General features: G+C 44.5%; 1 protein-coding gene across 5 annotated transcripts in view; it reads right to left on the reverse strand.

The window, feature by feature from the left end:
- The window catches only part of HDAC10 (histone deacetylase 10), a 114,063-nt gene extending 101,652 nt beyond the window's left edge, over positions 1–12,411 (reverse strand). For 3 of the 5 annotated variants that reach the window (XM_077264913.1, XM_077264911.1, XM_077264909.1), the window contains exon 1: positions 12,157–12,329. The gene's annotated coding sequence lies outside the window, so the exon portion shown is untranslated. Of the gene's footprint in view, positions 1–12,152 lie in introns of all 5 variants that reach the window. The other 2 variants (XM_077264912.1, XM_077264910.1) reach the window with 2 other exon arrangements.
- Between the last annotated feature and the right edge of the window lie 874 nt (positions 12,412–13,285).

The following is a 13,285-nucleotide window of genomic DNA, read 5'->3' on the forward strand; positions in this document are numbered from 1 at the left end:
TAGTGTAACGGTACGTTTAAACTAGGTAATCTAGCTCAGACAGGTCTTCCTTGGGTATGTTTTTTGGGGGTTGTTTCTCAAAACGTTTGTTGGCCTGCTTGAACATTGCTCAGATCATTTGAGCTAGGTGGTTTTTAAATCTTTAACTTTAGCTACTTTGAGGGGTTTGTGGGTCTAAGTATAAATTACAGATCCATCAGGGAACACTCAGGCAGCAGGGACCACCAGGACACCAGGGACCACTGAGCCATCAAGCCAGTTTCCTGATGTATAGTAGCTTACAAGTGTCTTTATTTTTGCAGATACACCAGGGACCACCGAGACACCAGGGACCACCGAGACACCAGGGACCACTGAGCTATAAAGCCAGTTTCCTGATGTAAGTATCAGGGCTGTGGAGTCGGAGTTAGTTTTGGTTGGAGTCGGAGTCGGTAGAAATGTACCGACTCCAGCTTTAAAAAAAAAATGTATTAATATTTCATAATTGAACTTTCATATGAATTTTATAAATGTTACTCAAATATATATGTTCTATCAAACTTTGAACAACAGTGATAAGCAATTCTGCTGGAGATAGAGACATTTCTTACTTCTTGTGTGTCACTGTTCTCCACTGCCCTTATCTAATCTTATACTTGGTTAAACTCATGGTGCCACAACCCCCCTACTTACAATGTATGAAACTGAAAGTGAAAATGTGTTGCAAATTCTTAGTAGTAAAGCTCCTGCTCTAGACTAGATGTTTACTAGGTGTGCATCTTCCAAGCATCTCACAGCTGCTACTCAGAAGAGGAAGACTGTAAGAAGTATTATCCTTTCAACAAACTTTGCATCAGTTAACTGTGAGTACATGAGGAATAACAGTATTACTGACCACTATATCAGTTGTACGACCTGGCAATAATTTTGTACAATTCACACTTGGATTGTGAATGCAGAATTAAAAACCTGAGAATGTCAAAGAAGCGTCACATTAAATCAGCTGTATTTGAACATTTCACCATCACTCAAGATAGAAAACATTATGTCTGTCAGTGTATGACAAATGATCCAGAAGAAAACAAATGCTGTGAAGCCAAGATCAGTGCATATTCAGGCAAAGATAAAAATGCTCCTACCAGAGCTTCTAATCTAAAGAGACATTTACAGAGCTTTCATCCAGAAGTACTGAAAGCAGTGGATGAGAAAGACTGCATCCAAACCAATGAACCAGTGCCCAGCTCTTCCAGCCAAACAAAGGAGCAGAGAACTTTGCAGCCATCAGTTGCAAGATATTTTGTCAGTGACAAAGTTACTGTGACAATGACAGTAGATACATTTAAAAAAACAGATCATAGAGCTTGTTGTAAAGGACAGTGTGACTATTTCATTATTTTCACAACCAGCTTTTATGTGTCTGAATGGGGAAATGGCCCGCAAGCTTGGTGTTTCTCTGGAGAGAGAGTATTAGAAAATTAGTAATCGAAGAAGCTTTTAAACAAAAGGAAGAACTTAAAAAAACTCTCAAGGGACGCTTTCTGTTTCTTAAAATGGATGCCTGCACATGTCACAGAGTGAACTATTTTGCCATCAATGTCCGATTTGTTTGTGACAAAAATGAAATAGTTACCAAGACATTGGCAGTAAAAGACACCAAAGCTCATCACACCAGTGAGTTTTCTCCAGGTCTTGGTGGAAAAGGTTCTGCAAGACTATGAACTTAAAAAAGAGCAAGTTCTTTCTGTCGTAACTGACAATGCTTCAAATATAAGTACTATTAAGCTAATGAATGAGAGTAATGATGGTGACCAGCAGCTAAAAGAACATTCTGGGTCCACAGACCCAGAAATGTTTGAAATAGAGGAACACAGTATTGTAACTGAGGAGCAAACTGAAGTTGCTTCAGAAGAACAGCAACATGATAGTTTAGATGATCTTGTTGAAACTGTGTCAATACGTTCTCTCATTCATCACATGCGCTGAGTTGTGCATACGCTACAGCTGGCTGTAAGAGTCAGTCTGCAAGAAGGACATGCTGCTGCACTGATTGGCAAGGTGAGAAAATTGGCTACTGTTGCCAGAACCCCTAAAGTTGACTCAATTTTGAAGAGACGTGCTGGAAAAGGGGCAATTATTGATCAAGCCACACGATGGGGCAGTTCTTACTTAATGATTCAGCGCTTGGTTGAACTGAAAACCTTTCTTGTAGAAATGGCTAACCCTCAACTGACGCTAAATGAAAGTCAGTAGAATCAGGTGACTGAGCTGGAAAAATTGCTAGAGCACCCATTTACAGTGACTAAAAAATTACAAGCAGAGGACTTAACTCCAGGTATTTTCTTAAAGGAGTGGAAGAACCTGATGTTTCGCCTGTCCCAAAGAGGAGGGTTAATTGAAAGTGGCATTGCTACATCAAAGAAACGGAGAGAGGAGCTACTGTTACAAAATAACATTCTTTTGGCAGCTGTTTATGTAGACCCAATGCATCGGATTCTTCTAGATGATCAACAGCTAACTAAAGGAAAAGAAGCTCTGTTTGAAATAGCAGTAAGGATGAAAGGGTTGCAGAACAGTCAGGAGGAACAAGAAGAATTTGGTCGTCCTGCCACATCTTCACCCTCATCAACTGATGATGAATTTAATTTCGAAAAATATTTGGATCACAAGGACCGTGCAAAGCGTTCCCGCATAGAAGAGTCATCCCCATCAAAGAACACAGCCAGTACATTTCAGCAGAATTTTTCATGTGCACTAAAAGAAATTGAGAAATTTGACCGTTCATCAAAAATAACAGTGCAACAAGCGATTCCTCTGTATCCTGACATTGTCAGAGATGTTGCCCGAGTGGTTACTGCTTTGCCACCAACCCAAGTTAGTGTAGAGAGGTTGTTCTCTGCTCTCAAAATAATTAGATCAGATTTGAGGGCATCCATGAAGGAGGATCTGACAGAGGCAATACTTTTTCTGAGGACAAATTTATAGATTTCTTCTTATTAACTGCATAACAGCGTTTATTGCATATTAACTTACAAGAGTTTAGAAAAGTTATTTGCTATATTCTAATTGTATTCTAATAAATATAGTTTTTGCTCTAAGTGGTCTGATTACTTATATGATGGTGAGAAACTGAATAAGCACGATGTTAATATTTTACAACAGTAAATTTATTGTTACGAATTGGCCATTTATGAAGGAGTGGGAACATGATAAAATCCAGGAGTCGGAGTCGCAACTGTGGCTTACCGACTCCACAGCCCTGGTAAGTATTAAAGACCACAAACCTTGGAATATCGTTTGTATAGTAGCTTACAAGTGTCTCTATACTTGCAGATACACCAGAGACCACCGAGCCGGCAGAAAATGTCTTCTTCTGGGAGCCCTCCTCCACAGCGTCAGCGTAGTGAGGTAAATAACATTTTTTTTTGTTTTTGGTGTTCTAGTTAAAATTTCTGTTAAACACTATATGCATTATGTTTTCACAGGAAGCTGAAGCAGCCGAGGGCCTTGCAGAAGGAGATGGGATGGGTGGAGAAATACAAGGAGCGGGCGCACAGAGTGTAAGTTGTGCCGAAACAGTCGCTTCACACATCACAGTGCACCCAACACATACAAAACAGTTCATCATACATCACAGTACACATACAACATATGCCTACATCCAACATTCTTTTTCCTTTTTCTTTTTAGTCTGCTGCACATGAAGGTCTTCCCAGCAGCTCCCAGAGTCGGCGTCGTAATCGCCGCAGCGGTCAGCCAGCAGTGAGTTGTTTTTTTTCTCTTGGTATGCTTCAGTGTACTAATATATATATATATTTTTTTTGCTCTTTTCACAGGATTCACAGTGTGCTCCCGACTCAGATGATGAAGCCGGACTTGATGTGGAACGCCTCATCGAGGAGGTCCACGAGCGGGAGCCGCTGTGGAATATGGCTGACCGCAGGCATGCAGATCTGTTAGTCACACGTCGGCTCTGGTTGGAAGCATGTCACAACGTTGTAGGCAACTGGGAGGACCTTGATCCAAGGCAGACTCTAGAACGTAAGTAGTCACATTTCAGTAATTTCTGGAACAGGTCGGAATGTGTTGTACTTAACCCATTTTTTTATGTCATTCTTCTCTTTACAGGTGAAAGGGTTATGAAGTGGTGGCGGTCACTCAGGGATCGCTTCAAGAGGGAGTTTAACAAGGAGATGCTGGCCCCGAGTGGCTCAAGAGGACGCAGGCCACAGTACAAATACAGCCGTGCCCTGTCATTCCTCCGGGCAACGATGCTGAGAAGAAGGTAAATATTCAACAGCCCATTGAATAATTCACCATGTTTACCTGTCTAACTTTTTTGGTTTCAGGCAGGGCTTTTTCCTATCAATATATTAATTGGTTTTTTTTCTATTTCACAGCACCTTCTGTAGCACTCAGGAGCCAGCTTCTACCTTGGACCCCTCTGGAGCGATCTCTCAGGAGTCCGCCACCGTGGGCCACGTCGGTAGACCCCACCCCTCTGACCCCTCGTCTGGCCCTTTCGGTACCTCTGCCCCATACACTTTCTCTGCCCCATCCACTTCAACCCCCGCCAGAACTGAAGCATCATTGCAGCCTTCGTTACTTGAAGCTGCTGGTGAAGAGTTAGCGTTCCCTTTACCCCACCCCTCTGATCCTGCCACCTCTAGACCACCATTAGGTTCGTGGCGGCAGCGACTGAGGGGTCAGGAAAGGAGTTATGCTCCTGAGTTCCTGCATCTGAATGCATCCTTCCAGAGCAAGTGGCTGCTGGGTTCAACATGGTGCAAACACGCATCAGTGAACACAGCAGTTGCTTGGATAGGATGCATTCAGATGCAAGGGATTCTCCAAACAACCTGTTTTTCCAATCAATGCTCAGGAGCATGGAAAAGCTTACTCTTGACCAGTAGATGCAGGTAATGCAAGGCTGCCATGCTGCTCTAGTGCAGGTCATCACCCAAGCCCCTCCAACTCCCACACCTCCCCACACAGCCACTGTCTCTCCTACCATCCCTTTCTAAGCCACTTGCCGTTTCCCAACCCAGGCCCAAATCCAAACCCAGGTCCAAATCCAAACCCAGGCCCAATATCAAACGTCCTCCCCAGCGTTTTCTTCCCTGTCAAACTTTCCTTCCCCGTTTACTTTGCCACCTACACCAACACCACCCCCTGTCCAACCAGACCTCCCTGCTCAGCCTCATGTTTTTGCCCCCCCTTCTACTTCACATCAACCCCAACCCAGTAGGCTTTCCCCCACTATCGACGTGGTCCAACCTTCCAGCCTCTCCAGTAGTATCTCCACCCCACATTTTACAGAGTTATAAAAATTGTAAATGTTTTTGTATGAAAATAAACATGTTTAAGCTTTTTTTTTTTTTTTTTAAAGAAGTTTTTATAAAAGTGTTTACCCCAAAAAGGGTTCCAAAATATTTGGTGTGACACAAAAAGTTTTAAAAAAATTATAATAAAAATATGTTAAATAAAAAAATTTTGGGTTTCAAAACTATTTTATTGTTAAGTGTCTTCATTTAAGTATGATAAGAAATAAAAGGTACAAAAACATAACATATGTTTAAAAGGTATAACATATTAGGTTTATTAGAAAACATACCAAACTTTAGGGAACCAAGTAATAAAACTTGGTGTCAATAAAATCATAACACTTTGTACAGAAATATTATTCACAGAGACATCAAAGAAAGATCTCAAACTATGTTGTCTTGCCATGGAACTCTGCCTTCTGGTGACATGAAATACTCAGCAAAGTGGTCCTTCATTCTGGAAATCGAACCCGCAGCCCGAACAGAATTGCTTCGGTAATCCCACAAGGTTGTCTCAGAGTCCTCATCATCCATGGAAACTGGCTCCTGGGAAATAACATAATTATGCAGCACCACACAAGCCTTGACAACCTCATCCACAGTCTCTGTGTGTAGTTTTATGGCGGTTAGCAGCACTCGCCACTTTGCAGTGAGAATGCCAAACGCGCACTCCACCACTCGTCTGGCTCTCGTTAAGCGGTAATTAAATACTCTTTTGGTTCGGGTCAAATCTCTACTTGCATACGGTTTTAGTAGGTGTGGTGACAGCTGGAATGCCTCATCACCACCAGTGTGCAGCAGGTCACTTTCACAATTCCGGAAATTGTTGATATTCCAAGGCGGAACTGGTAATGCAGTGAAGATAGGGATTCTCCGGTAGCAAGGAATCTGTGAAAAACATATAAAAATGTTATTAAAAATTGCAAACACCAACATTACATTTTGAAGCAATTTTAAACAATATTATTTTTTTTATTTTTTTTTACAGTTTTGATATACGGCACTGTGGAAGTTTTTGTTCTGTTTTAGTTCCCATTTAAACCAGCATTTTTACATCTGTGCATTCCTACTATGGAGCAAGTGTTAAACACTGTGGAATGGGCACAAACAATAAAATAATTGACATGCTGCAGAAAATGCAACGCAGTGTTTCAGCGCAGTATTTTCTGCAGCATGTTCACTACTGATGTGGTTTTCCATTGGTTAAAACATGTTTACATGGCATAAAATATGAACAATGGTAAAAAAACTAAAATAACAAGTAGGCTTACCGCAGTGTCGCCATCAGCCGCTCCGCCAGTAAGATGGAAAACCTCATATATGTGTCCTGCCTTCGGATGACATCCCCAACAAGTTCCATTAAAACATCAAAGTGTTCCTGCCTCATCGAACATAATTAAAAAATTTATCCGGGTTCTGCCGCAACTCAATGTAGAGAGTTGAATACACGCCCCGGGTCATCCGCTGTGCGTTCATGGGATGTATCCATAGGCGTCGCTGTTAAAGAATCCTACGTCTTGCTGCTGCCTCCTTCTCCCAAACTATTATTTCCAGCCTATTGGTCTCAAAAATAACATCAGTAACTACGTTCGCAATCTTCACAAGCACTTCCTCCATCTCTGCCACTTTCTCTAAACCCTGTCAAAGATGGGGGTGTAAAAACAGTCAATATATAGTTTTCCCTATTTTCCAGTAGCCAATCACATTTGGGAGTCTCCCATTTTTTTGGGCATGGAAAACAGATCCGTCAAAAAAACGGATGAAACGGATGGTGAAAACGTGCACAACGGATGCAACGGATCCAGTTTTTTTACGGAACCGTCTAGCGGATCCGTCGAAATACTGGATGCGTTGCATACGTTTTTCACTATTTTTGACGCATCCGTCGATACGTCGCCCCGACGCATTACGACGCATCTGAAAAGATGGAAGGGTGAAAGAGGCCTAAGGCAAACCGTCAGCCCGACGTACCGACAGACAGTGTGTTAATGTAGCACAACGTGGGCAGCAGATGCAGTTTTTCAACGCATCCGCTGCCCCATTGTAATGTCCGGGGAGGAGGGGGCGGAGTCACGGCCGCGCATGCGCGGTCGGAAATGGCGGACACGACACACAAAAAACGTTACATGTAACTTTTTTGTGCCGACGGTCCGCCAAAACATGACGCATCCGTCGTGCGACGGATGCGACGTGTGGCAATACGTCGCTAATGCAAGCCTATGGAGAAAAAACGCATCCTGCGGGCAACTTTGCAGGATGCGTTTTTTCTCCAAAACGACGCATTGCGACGTACAGCAAGCAACGCTAGTGTGAAAGTAGCCTAAGGTGGGCCAGTCTGTCCATAGGACAACAATCAGTCGTACACTGCACAAATCTGGCCTTTATGGAAGAGTGGCAAGAAGAAAGCCATTTCTCAAAGATATCCATAAAAAGTGTCGTTTAAAGTTTGCAACAACCCACCTGGGAGACACACCAAACATGTTTAAGAAGGTGCTCTGGTCAGATGAAACCAAAATCAAACTTTTTGGCAACAATGCCAAACCATATGTTTGGCGTAAAGGCAACACAGCTCATTACCCTGAACACACCATCCCCACTGTCAAACATGGTGGTGGCAGCATCATGGCTTGGGCCTGCTTTTCTTCAGCAGGGACAGGAAAGATGGTTAAAATTGATGGGAAGATGGATGGAGCCAAATACAGGACAATTCTTGAAGAAAACCTGTTGAAGTCTGCAAAAGACCTGAGACTGGGACGGAGATTTGTCTTCCAACAAGACAATGATCCCAAACATAAAGCAAAATCTTCAATGGAATGGTTCACAAATAAATGTATCCAGGTGTTAGAATGGCCAAGTCAAAGTCCAGACCTCAATCCAATCGGGAATCTGTGGAAAGAGCTGAAAACTGCTGTTCACAAATGATCTCCATCAAACCTCACTGAGCTCGAGCTGTTTGCCAAGGAAGAATGGGCAAGAATTTCAGTCTCTCGATGTACAAAACTGATAGAGACATACCCCAAGTGACTTGCAGCTGTAATCGCAGCAAAAGGTGGCGCAACAAAGTATTAAGTTAAAGGGGCCGAATAATATTGCACGCCCCACTTTTCAGTTTTTGAATTTCCACAAAAATTTAAAATAACCAATACATTTCGTTCAACTTTACAATTGTTTTCCACTTGTTGATTCTTCACCAAAAATTTACATTAGGTATCTTTATGTTTGAAGCATGATATGTGGGAAAAGGTTGAAAAGTTCCAGGGAGCCGAATACTTTCGCAAGGCACTGTAGCAGCCACATGTTTGGCATCACACTGTAGCGAGGAGAGCCCACTTAATTTTCAGGGGTGCGTATCTCTAAAAGCAAAAGCTGGGCACAACGTATGAGCACCACAATATATTGGGCACGACAATGGCATATTTGCATTTTCACTCTGCAACATCCATTGCTGCTTGTTTCTGGAAAACACCCAGGGAGTCAAAATCATCACTACGCTTGCAGATAAATTCCCAGAGCGGTATAACAGGGTCAACTGAGGCAAGTTTTTGCTCTTCTGGCTCTTAGGGGCTATGTATATGGAGTCCACAAACTATTCTTCAAAAATATATTTCCAAGGGTCAAATAGCACTCCTTCTCTCCCGAGTCTCACCATGGCCAAACAGTACTGTACAATTGCATATGGAGCAGTGCCACATTCAAGAAAAATTGTGTAACAAATTATGCAGCCACTTTAACCAATTTCCCCTTGTGAAAATGTAAAATCTGGGGCTAAAAACATTATAGCAGTAAAAATGTATTTGTTTTTCTTCACCGCTCAATGGTATAAAATTTTGTGAAACATGTGGTGTCATTATGATCACTGCACCCTTAGATGATTTCATTAAGAGACTTACTTTGTAAAATGGAGTCACTCATTGGGGGTCTTGCTCTCCTGACACCTCAGAAGCTCTGCCAATGTAGCACATTTTGTGTTCCTCCAATTAGCCCTTTTGAAAATTAAAAACTTGGGGCAAAAACAACATTTTAGGGGGGAAAAAATCTTAGTTACTTAGCAGTAATCGGACTTTACAGAACCCATGACAGCACCACCTGAGAGATGATCTGCCTATCCAGCACAGGAAACCCACTGAAATATAAGGGTGGCACCTCTCCTTCGCATCAGTTGGTTTATAGATCATGAAAGGACCTCCAAACAATCACTAGTACATACCTACACCAAATGATCACCACTTTTTAAATGTAATCATTCCACCTGAATCTTTCACCCACAACCACTGATAAGGTGGCCTTCTTGGGTTCTGTGAAATCCCATTACCGGTAAGTAACTAAGATTTTTCCCTTCACCCATAACAGCACCACCTGAGAGATTTGTATAAAATAACCATCTACCTAAGGCCTGTTTCACACGTCAGTGGCTCCGGTACGTGTGGTGACAGTTTCCTCACGTACCGGAGACACTGACACACGTAGACACATTAAAATCAATGTGTCTCTGCAGATGTCAGTGATTTTTTGCGGACCGTGTGTCCGTGTGCAAAACACGGAGACATGTCCACGTTTCTCCGGCAGCACAGTCCGCAAAGCGTCCCACACACGTGCACACGGAGAACAGTGTGCACGCTCCTCCGTGTGCACGTACCGCCGCAGGAGAAACAGCGCTAGAGTTACGCGCTGTCCCCTGCTTTTGGTGCTGAAGCCGGCATTCATTCCTTCTCCCCAGCAGCGTTCGCTGGAGAGAAGGAATAAAAAAATCAAGGTTTTTTTATTTTTTTTTGTGAAAAATAGAGTTCGGGGTCACCTCCCGCCTCCCACCCCGTGCGCCCGCCCGCTTGCATTAAAATACTCACCCAGCTCCCGCGATGCCTCCTCTCAGCGCCGGCAGCTTGTCCTGTGTGAGCGGTCACGTGGTACCGTTCATTACAGGGATGAATATGCGGCTCCACCTCCCATAGGGGTGGAGCCGCATATTCATCACTGTAATGATCCTTGCAGAAAGGACAAGAAGCGAAGTATATTGTGGAGAAGTGAGAAACGAGATCACAGCAACAAAGGAGATAATACCGGGAGGAGTCGTGCCCTAAGATCGTGGCAACATCCTTCTGAGGCGAGTAGCCGGTGGCCGGAACACCGAGGGAGTACTGGCTCTACGCTTTACTTCAATCACGGCAGGACTATAGGTTGGCTGTCTCACCTTTTCACCTAAGCAGACAACAGAGGCAAATTGTGGGAGAGGGGCATCTCTAGGGTCCCCATAAAATAGCTCCAGGCCTACCCCCGTCATACGGGTGCGTCCTATCCAAACTGGGGGACGGAGAGAGAGAACATCAGAAACAGATACAAGAGTTGTGAGGACTATCCCATGGTGCTCAGCAGGGAGGTACTACAACACACAGGCGCAAGTAGGAAGGCTACCGATTTCCACCTGCAAAGGGAACTCTGGATGTGCCTTCGGACCGGCCGGTCTCAGCCAGCCCTGTTAGCAGTGCTCTGGATTGTGGATGCCGAAGTCTACAGTAAAATGTAAAGAGACTGCAACCTTGTGTCCTCGTTATTTACCGCGACCTAAACCACCACCACCACCTACACCTTTAATTGGACGCCCCTTAGCAGGGCCACGGACCAGGTCGGGCCACCGTGACATCCCCAGAACCGAGAGAGGGACCCGGTACCGAGTACCCCATTGCCCTGCGTCTAGGGGCGCTCCAGAACCCTTCTACAAAAGGTTAGTTCAGTTGTGGAAGATAAATCCAGCCTGTAGTGCCTATAAGGGTATGTTTCCACAGTTCGGATATGCAGTGCTTTGGACTCAGCAGATCCCCGCTCCGTCAAAGTGCTGTCAGCTTTTGCACACACGGTGATTCTGCATGTGTTCATTGAACCATGCGGAATCATGGCATCCTATACATAGACTGTGATATTTATTTTGCGGAGACTGAGCGTCTCCGCAAGATAAAGATATGCTGCGGTCTAGAAAGACGAGCCGCATGTGTGTATACACAGGTCTGCCCCCTGCATCTTTGAACGCATAGTGGAGAGGGGATTTCATAAAATACCCTTCACTATGCTGCAACATCTGGCCTCTGCGGATTGGACGCTGCGGCTGTACGCAGCGCCCAATACGCAGTGTTTCCTAACCATGGAAACATACCCTAAAAGGTTAAAGTAGTGAACAAATTTGCTGCCTTACATATTTGATTAATTGATACCTTCACCTTCTCTGCCCAAGAAGTCGCAATTGCTCAAGTGGAATGAGATTTAAAGCCTTCTGGCACTGACACAATACTGGGGTGTATGAGTGCACCATTATGTGGCCCCCTCACATGGAAGGGGGTGTATTAGTGCACCATTATGTGACCCCCCTCACATGGAAGGGGGTGTATTAGTGCACCATTATGTGACCCCCTCATATGGAAGGGGGTGTATTAGTGCACCATTATGTGACCCCCCTCACATGGAAGGGGGTGTATGAGTGCACCATTATGTGACCCCCTCACATGGAAGGGGGTGTATAAGTGCACCATTATGTGACCCCCTCACATGGAAGGGGGTGTATTAGGGCACCATTATGTGACCCCCTCATATCTGCTATTAGATGCCTGGGAAAGCAGGGTGACAGCCCACACTTTACTGACCGTAGTTGTCACTTTTCTTGCAAAAAAAGGGAACTCCATAGAAAGTAATGGGGTACGTCACGTGCTAATTGTGATGCGCTAATCCCATGATCTAGTTGTCCTCATATGTAACTATACAGCGAGGTCCTGTAGCAGCAGTGAAGCGGGCACACAGGACCCTATAGCGCTCCCGCAGACCCCACGTGCCCGGACACAGCGCAGCCAGCAGCTGCAGGCAGCACACCTACTTGGGCGGCAGCGGCGCCTGCTCCCTCACGGTATGGCGGCAGATGCAGTGTGTGCTGCTCACTGTGGAGGTGCCGACTTTCCCACTTGTCAGTCAGGTCAGAATCGGCCCCAGTGATACATCCTCCGGCGCAAGAGCTATGACTGCAGTGCAGGAAACTGTGCCGTCGCCATTTTGTCGAAGACCATAACACAGGTTTGTCACAAGTCGTCAACAGGCCAGAGAGCAACATTGGAGTCTGTTCTAGTGAAGATGTGGCAGAAACGGACCTGCCTAGGTGCATTACTAATGTTACAAGTCGAATTCCTTGGATACAAGGATTTGATAAAAAGGCTTTTGTGTCTTGCCAAGATAACAATGGGGGTACTGTATAGTAATCCAATGCAATAAATAGTCTAGAGCCTATGCCAATTTCAGATCCCTAATAATATGGTTTCCATAGCTTGTAAATCTGGCTTCCTCACATGTTATACACAGACACACATTTTCTCCCAGGTTAGCACAGAGTAGGTGAGGAAAAACAATATGGCGACTCGTCCCATCACATGGTGACATGGAGTGATGAGTCTGTGGGGCTGAAGTGCAGAGGAACGCCGGAACTCATGGCTGTGTCTGCCAGTATTCGCCACCGCATAGAGAACTGTGCTAAGGAGCCTCGGGGTGTTCACGCTGAAGACGTGATTCGTCAAGACCATCATGAACCACGGGGTGTTGGACTCCCCTGATTTATTAACAGGCGCACACCTCTTAATGAATTAGACACATTGGCAAAGTGACGTGCGACTCGCCACAAATCTTACTCCAGTCCGTGAATTCAACATGTTGCTGTCACATTTTGGCAGAGTTGGGGAAACCTGATGTGAAAATGGCAAAAGTAACAAAATTGTTCCGCATCCTCAAGTTCCACAAAGATTTCAGGACTTATCAAAGTGTTTTATGCGAGAACAGAGGCATAGCTAGGGTTTTGGTTCTGGGGTGGGGGGTGAAACCCCTGACAAGGTAACCCTGATTACAACTATGGTGGGTCACCCTAATAGTGGAGGAGAACCTCAGCAGATGACAGCGCTGTTACTAACAAAAAATCTCTATAAGACCAGTAGTGATATTACCGCCCTATGGTGACCATATAG

This window comes from Ranitomeya variabilis, chromosome 5 (genome assembly GCF_051348905.1).
Source record: "Ranitomeya variabilis isolate aRanVar5 chromosome 5, aRanVar5.hap1, whole genome shotgun sequence".
Classification (NCBI taxonomy): Eukaryota; Metazoa; Chordata; class Amphibia; order Anura; family Dendrobatidae; genus Ranitomeya; species Ranitomeya variabilis.